Source organism: Physeter macrocephalus, unplaced genomic scaffold (genome assembly GCF_002837175.3).
Source record: "Physeter macrocephalus isolate SW-GA unplaced genomic scaffold, ASM283717v5 random_90, whole genome shotgun sequence".
Taxonomy (NCBI): domain Eukaryota; kingdom Metazoa; phylum Chordata; class Mammalia; order Artiodactyla; family Physeteridae; genus Physeter; species Physeter macrocephalus.
Window position 1 is genome coordinate 2,495 of NW_021145383.1, and position 7,536 is coordinate 10,030.

At 59.2% G+C, this 7,536-nt stretch overlaps 1 protein-coding gene across 6 annotated transcripts in view; it reads left to right on the forward strand.

Annotated features, from left to right (window-relative positions):
- The first annotated feature begins 1,298 nt into the window (after positions 1-1,298).
- ST3GAL1 (ST3 beta-galactoside alpha-2,3-sialyltransferase 1) overlaps positions 1,299-7,536 on the forward strand; it is a 93,688-nt gene continuing 87,450 nt past the window's right edge. For 2 of the 6 annotated variants that reach the window (XM_055082372.1, XM_055082369.1), the window contains exon 1: positions 1,299-1,388. The gene's annotated coding sequence lies outside the window, so the exon portion shown is untranslated. The other 4 variants (XM_007106438.4, XM_007106437.4, XM_055082371.1 and 1 more) reach the window with 3 other exon arrangements.

The following is a 7,536-nucleotide window of genomic DNA, read 5'->3' on the forward strand; positions in this document are numbered from 1 at the left end:
TTTCACACATCCAGGGAGTGGCAGGTTTGAACCAAGGAGTCGGGTCCAGCTGGTCCTGGTCTGAAGCACACACTACACATCCCTCTGATGAAGAGCTAAGGAGCTCTCTCCGACTCCACTGCAGAAGGCTGACCTCTCCGACGGGGGCAAGGGAAGCTGAAAGAATTAACTGACCCCTAGGCCAAACTGTGCCTTTTTCCTCTTCGCATTCCTCAAGAAAATTGTGAAAGAGGACAAGTCCCAATAAGGGGATAAGAACTGTAAAACTATATTTTTTTGGCAATGCCTCTTAAATCGTGTGTCCTGCACGTAGCCCTTAGGACTGGCATTCCGCCATTGAGCAAGACACCTCCAGCGCCCACACCTCCCTGTAAAGAAGGAAGGGAAAAAACCGCGCAAACCTGACCCCGAAAGGGGGCCCGGTCCTCGAAGCCCCAGCCCCAGGCCGCTTTGGGGCTGGCTCCTGCCTGGGGTCCGGCTGCCAAGAGCTTGACCTGCTCTGGATCACGCTGCAGCCTCCGCATTTGGGAGGAAAAAAACAGCGGCGGGCAGGAGGGCCAGGGCGGGGGCCGGGCCGCGGTGGCGTCTCCGCGGCTCTTATCTGGGCCCCCGCCCGAGCCTCACCGGCTCCCTAGACCCCGCTCCTCCCCTCCCTCTCCCTAAATCTCACCGCGAGTCCCGCGCCCTTAGAGGAAGGGGGTAGCTCTGCCCAGCCGCCAGCAGGGGGGATCGGCCCCTTCTCGCTACCATGCACCCGACTCGGGCTCTTCAGAGCACCGCCACGTCCTCTCGCAGGGCGCCGTCACCTCCTCCGCGGGGCTGATCCCCCGGCCCCCCTGGCCTCTCTTCCCCAGCCTTCCCACCCTGAAGGCGGCGGCCCCGGCGCGAAGTGTCGCCGAGCCGTCCCCGCAGAGCCCCTCTCGGGGAGGCGATCCGGTCCCCGCGCTCGAGCCGACAGCAGTCCACGTGGCTCGGAGCTCTATATTCGGCTCGCAGGCAGCCCAGAGCGAGGGGAAAGCCGACCGAGTCCGGGTGGAGGGAGTGACGCGGGGAGAGCGCCGGGCCGCGAGGGGCGGGCGCTGGGCGGAGGAAGGGGAGGGCCGCGCGCAGGAGAGGCGCCCGCCCGGCTGCGGCGCGCGCCCGGCTCCTGGCCGCGGCCGCCTCCTCCCCGGCCCGCCCGCCTCCCCCTTCCCTTACACCCGGGGGAAGGTGCTCCCGAGACCGCTCCCATCCTCACCCCGCCTCCCCGCTTCCCCGGCTCCAGCCTCCGCCGGCGGAGCTCCACTATGCCAGACAGTTTCGACACTTTGCAAAGACAAAGACCAGAGGGAGGAGGAAGAGGAGGACGAGGAGGAAGAGGAGGAGGAGAGAGAGGAGAAAGGGGCGATGTGAGCTGGGAAGGGGGCGAGTGTTCGGGACACCCCCTTTTGATTCTCCTCCGAATCCCCTCATCCCCCGAAGCCCAGGAAACTTTCGCGTGTCTCCGGCCGCCGTGAGTGAGCGCGCGGAGCCGGGGGTGCGCGGGGGGCTGCATCCACCGGAGTTGGGGCTCCGGCAGTTTCGCTTGTGTTCTCCGAGTGGAGGGGCGCTTGTCCGCCCCCGGGGACAGACGTGGTGGGGAAGGACCCAGCAGGGTGTGACAGGAGGGTGGAAGTGGGTTGAAGACCTCAGGTGCCCGGAGGAAGGAAGGCAAGTGTAGGGAGACCCCTTCCTTAGCAGCGGTGTCGCCGGGGTCTTTGGGAGAGGAAGGAGGTCGCAGAAGAGGGTCGGGCTCAGGGGTTTACAGCCGTTTCAAAAGCAGCTGCTGGGTGCTCCACGGGGAGCCTACACCGGGTCTGGGGCAGCGGTCCCCGGGGTGGCCCCAGTGACATTGCACTCGGCGCCGGGCTGGCATCTCCCCGGTTGGGGCCGCCGAAAGGCGGAGTGGCCAGCGGGGTCGCCCTCCGGCCCTTTAGAGCGGAACCAGGGGTGCTGGGGCGCGCGGAGGCCGCCCAGTGATCCGGTCGGGCGGCCGAGGGATAGTATCCGGATCGTGCTTCCAAATCCGCTGCGAGCAGGCGCAGATCGAGGAGGTGGCCATCGCCCCCGGGGACACCGCAGGCCCGCATTGCTCCGGATACGGTGGAGAGGTTGGCACCCGGGACAGGACGGCTGGACGTGGCGTGGTGGACAGGGTGGGCGAAGGGGAGCGTGGCGGGGGTGGTGCCCGTGGCGACTCGAAACTCTGGGTCCGCCCCAGTCCCGGTAGGCGCCGCAGCTGCCGCGAAATAATCTGACAAAAGTTAGCAACTTGTCTGCGTCTCGGGTGTGTGACCCGCGCGGCGCAGGGGCCGCTCCTTGGGAGAGCGCAGGAGCGGGGAGCGGTGCCACCGGGGCATAGCGCCCTGATGGGGGTACAACCTGATTCGGAATCGGGACAGGGGCGCAACTTCCAGTTCTTCCTTTCACTAAGCGAGAGTGTGTTTGAACTTGACCTTGCGGGAGGAAGCGCGGCTGAACTTGACGTGGGGATTGAGGCTGCTCCCCAGCTGGGCGCCTTCGCTGTATCCCGCGGCCTGGTCTCCTGGGAAGGGTGTTGGGATTATCTGGGCTCTGCTCTTCCGCCGGAGACCTGAGTCTCTCCTACCTCCTACGCGAGGGTCCTAAACCGCACCTTACACGCGCGGGGCTTGGTGGGGTCGCTGGGCGAGCGGACACGTGTCCGCTCAGAAGTCTGCGAATGGTTGGGGGCTGGGCGGGTTCTGCGTGTCCCACAGAGGGAGACAGCCTTGACCCTGAGGGCAGTGACCTCCTCGCTGCGTCGTCGCCGCATCAGGCATCCGCCGGGCTTTCACGCGCCCACGTCCGGGGACCCCTCGCCTCTTCCGGCTCATCCCCCTCCCGGGTCCCACGCCACGCGGATTTGTGCAGAGATGGTTCCCCGGGGAGACAGCGAGCACCAGCTCCCGCTCTGCGGCTGTGTGCCCGTGTGCGCGTGTGCGTGTGTGTGTGAGTGTGTTGAGGTGGCGGGGGGCGGTACTCGCCAGCGGGGAAAATGAGGTCGGCGGGGAACGAGGTTGTACAGCCGTCGCGCCTGGCACACAGTAGGCACGTACGAAGGCTGTCTGAAAAGGCCTCTTCGAGGGAAGGCGCTGGCAGAGGCCGGGACGTCCCTTGCCTCTTTCTCCCCACGTTTACTATTCATTTCGCATCCATCTACCCAGCCCAGCGGTTTTGGCTTCTAGATGTACCTTGCGCACCCACTACGTGCTGGGCTCAAAGATGGGCTCTTCTTAGACGCTGGGTTCTTCGAAACCGCCAGGTTTTCTTTCCTGGGAGCTGCGGGAGAGCGTTCCCGACGTTCGGAAAAGGCAAGGTGCACTGCCCCCTGCCGACTACTCTGGAGATTGCCTCTTGGTTCCGAGGCTGGAAGGGGCGCGGCAGCAGGGTGCCTGGGCTCGCTCCCTGCACCTCCGGTTCCTACCCCCAAACACCATGGCCCGGCCTTTTTCTGAAACCCTGCGGTTAGCTGAAAAGACCGACCCGAGAGTTCACCATAACATGCCCCGATCTGGGTGCGGAGTGGGGATAAAATGGGGTCATTGCTCTTACCTTACAAATAATGTTACCCAAGGTAAACATGAAGTGTAATTGAGTGAGTGTGTGTGTATAAGTAGATATACATACGTATGTTCACATACTACATACGTGTGTGTATATATTCACATGCCTTGATTTCAAGTCTGGGGGAAAGGAATTTCATCATAAGAAAAATTTATTTTGCTGAATACGTGACCGAATAAGTAGGGGGTCCTTTCCCGAGATTTGAACGATCCCACATGCGTGGGAATATGCTGCCCCTGTGTTGTGCTAGGCCTGCATTTGCTGTCCAGGTCTGCACTGGGGCAAGGCCAGGGCCTGGGCCCCAGCAGAGTCTTACCTTCACTTCCCTCCGCTGGCGGGGGGTTAGCACCCCACTGGAGCACTGGGTTTAGAGAAAAAAACAGGAAGTGTTGCCAGAAGTGATGGCGGAGGAATTTCTTTAAGGGCTGAAGATTATGCTCCTGCAAGCTCTATCAGCAGACGGAAGCTGGCTCTTAAGCAGCCTCCTGCTGACCTTAGGACTGTTTCCCCTCTGGAGGTACAGGCCAGCCACTCCCCGGCTGGGCTCACCAGCACCTGAAGTCCTGAAGTCGGGGACCTGCCTAGTACTGGTCGTCGGAGCCTTCGGTGCCCCAGCTTTGGTGGGCTGGATCCATCGGTGGGCCCAGTGGCGAGGGTTCCTCGGAGGTCCTGGGGCCTCGCGGGTCCATGGGACTCTGCGCCAGGTGGGTGTCCCTCTCCTCTCTCCACCACCAGCCCCAGGAACATCACCTGGAGACAAGTTGTCTGCAGCCCCGAAGGAAGGGGCCCCTTAATCTTCTGGTCAGTTAACTCTTTCTGAGTCCGTTGCTGACTCAAAGGCATTATATTTGGACAGGGCTTTTGCCTTGCAGGATCTAAACCCTAACCCTCTCCTAGGCCCCCTCCCATACCACAAAAAGCAGCCAAGAAGGCAAAAAATAAGATCGACCAGTTATCTTGTCCATACAAGGCTTCCCAGTGAGGTCTCCGTATGCATCTGCACACACATGCCACAGGCCGGTGGAAGAGCTGGCCTGGTCACAAAGAATTACTCTAGAATAAGGCTTCTGTACACTTTGGTCAGTTATGGAACCCTGTGGAACCTCCAGCACTGCTAACCCCCTTGCAGAGCGGAGGATCTGGGCGCTCTCTCCTGCTCAATTTGGTCCCAGGAGCCCAGCCTTGGGGCCTAGCAAGAGCCTGCGTTCTAGCCCCAGGGCCAGCGCTCAATTATGTGACCACTGGACACCCAGACTGTTTCAGGCTCTGGGTCTGTGTCACTCTGGGCAATGAGAGGTGTGGAGCTCTGCTGACATCACCTCGGGGCCATTAGTGCCTTTCTTTGTGAAGACAGTGCCCCCTTCCCATATGCTTTTGCCTCCAGCTCCATCCTCAGAATGCTCCAGGCATCCCTGGCATCACAGACAACCCTAGCCCACCCCATGCCAACTGTGTACCCCCTTTCACTCCTGGAGCCTTGAGAAGCCCACCCTCACTTGGCAAAGTTATTCTCCAGCAATTCTCAGCATTGGGTATGGAGACAGGGCCCAGAAGTTTCCGGCTCTGGGGTGACATCTGTAAGGACTCTCCAATGATGCATATTGCAAATAGGGACCACAGGGACCTCTCCAGGACCTAGGTGGTTCCCACTGTAAGAGCTGAGATGTTCTTAGAAATCATTTTGTTCAACTAACTCTTTCATTTTATGCAAAAATAATGAGGCCCCTTGGGGAGGTCTCAGGGACCTGCAGTGACAGAGCTGATCTAGACTGCTGGCTGGTCTCAAACTTTAAATAGATTAGCTGTCTGGGCTCCCCCTGCCCCAAGCCCACTCATTTCCATATACTTAGGTCTCTTTTTCATTGTTGGAGACAAATATATCCTTGGAGATGAAGCTAAATCCGGCCTCTGTACCCTGACACTGAATTAACTCTCGGAGACAGAGTTTTGGGTGAAATAGAAAAGAGTAGCTTTATTGCTTTGCCAGGCAAAGGGGGCCACAGTGGGCTAATGCCCTCAAAACTGTGTGTCCCAACCTGGAGCGGGTAGTGAGAAGTTTTATGGTAATGGTTCAAAGAGGGCGTGGTCAGCTGGTGGCCATTCTTCTGATTGGCTGGTGGGGAGGTGAGTGGGAGTCGGCATCATCAACCTTCCGGTTCCACTTGGTGGGATTGTTTCGGTTGAACCAACATTTATTAGGAACTTATTGTCTCCCAGGCACCATGCAAGGTGCTAGAACTATAGAGATGGAAGGACACGTGGTCAGTCCTTGTCCCCTCCATCCCCACCCCGCCAGAGGTCACGGTGTCATGGGGAGGTGCATGAGGACATGAAGAGTTTTACTCTATAGAGGGGTTTGCACTAGAGCAGAAATATGCACTGGCTGAGGCAGGGTTTCGACAGAGAAGAGAACGGATTCCTCTGCCTGGGGGACCCATGGAAGGATTCATTGAGGAGACAACCCACGGGTACCTTGGGGAATTCTTCCAGGCCTAAGTCAGACTGCAGGAGAGCAAGCGTATTTTCTTGAATGCATAGAACTGGTATCGAGTCAAAGTGGCGTGTGCCCTGTGTGCGCAAGAAGAATAAAGTAAAATAACAGAATGGCCAGAGGTCTCTTGTGCATGGTTCAGCAGAGGGGAGGGAACTGGGGATTTTAGGGGTTCGGTGCTTTGGCCCGCGGTTCCCGCGCTGATCTCCGGATTGCTTCTGTGGGATTCATCCTTGCTACACAGCCAGAGTGCAGGTCCCTGGACTCTGGGATCCTCCAAAGGCTCTGGGCTTCAGAGTGATGGCGTTTAAGAATGCCAGTGGCTGCTTTGGCTTTAAAAAATGAAATTTGATGCTTTCTCTCTAATGCTCGTCCTTAGACGAGTATCAGGTTGGAGGAGCTGGTTTGGGAGAGTGCAGTGAAATGGCACAGCAGAGGCAGCATGGGGGGAAAGCGCCTAGGTTTTCAGGATCACGCCGTCCAGGTCGAGCTGGGAGAGCTCGGGCAAGCCCTGCACCTCCGTTGACCAAATCTGAGATGCAGGTGGGCGATTATCCCCCCAGGAAGTGGACCACGAAGAGGATGAAGCGAGGTCACGCGTGAGAGGATATTGCCTGTGGGGCTGGGCTCCCAGAGCCTCCCGGGACCCAGTGAACAGTCTGGTTCCGGAGGGTTCTAAGAGGAAGTGCTGCTGGCTGGAGATACTGCCTCGGGACACAGCACGTGGGAGTAGAAGAGGTGACTGGAGGTGGAAAGCTCATGGAAAAACACTTGAAACCTTAGGCTGGCTTTACTGTTCAATGGTGGGTAAAAAACCCACCCTGGAAGCAGCGAGGCAGAACAGCTGCTTTGGGGTAGTAGCATTCTTTTCTCACTCCTGCAGGTTGCGTAAGCGTTTAAAGTTTTCTTTTTCCCTCGGGCATGACCCGGAGAGTTCCGAGGAGCGGTGGCACCTGGGCTGGGGGAGAGGGATACGCTCCGCGCCCTGAGCCTGTCCTGGCTCAGGTGTCCTGGCTGGTCAGCAGGCCGTGCGGCATGTGTCGAAGTTGAAGCCACCTGGAGTGGACTCTGTAGTGTCAACCCAGGGACAAGTGTTAGAGGGACGGCCCTGGTGTCAGGACATGTCCTCCCGTTAGGGGACCGCTGGCCCAGGGTTCAGAAGTGCACCACCCTAGTCCTAATCCTATTCTACCTGTTCCTCCCCATGACCTTGGGGTCATCATTTGTCGATGGAAAAAAAGGCACAACCTAAAAGTCGAGGTTGATAATTATGGGGGGGTTTTTTTGTTGTTTATTTTTTGCGGTACGCGGGCCTCTCACCGCTGTGGCCTCTCCCGTTGCGGAGCGCAGGCTCCGGACGCGCAGGCTCAGCGGCCACGGCTCACGGGCCCAGCCGCTCCGCGGCACGTGGGATCTTCCCGGCCCGGGGCACGAACCCGCGT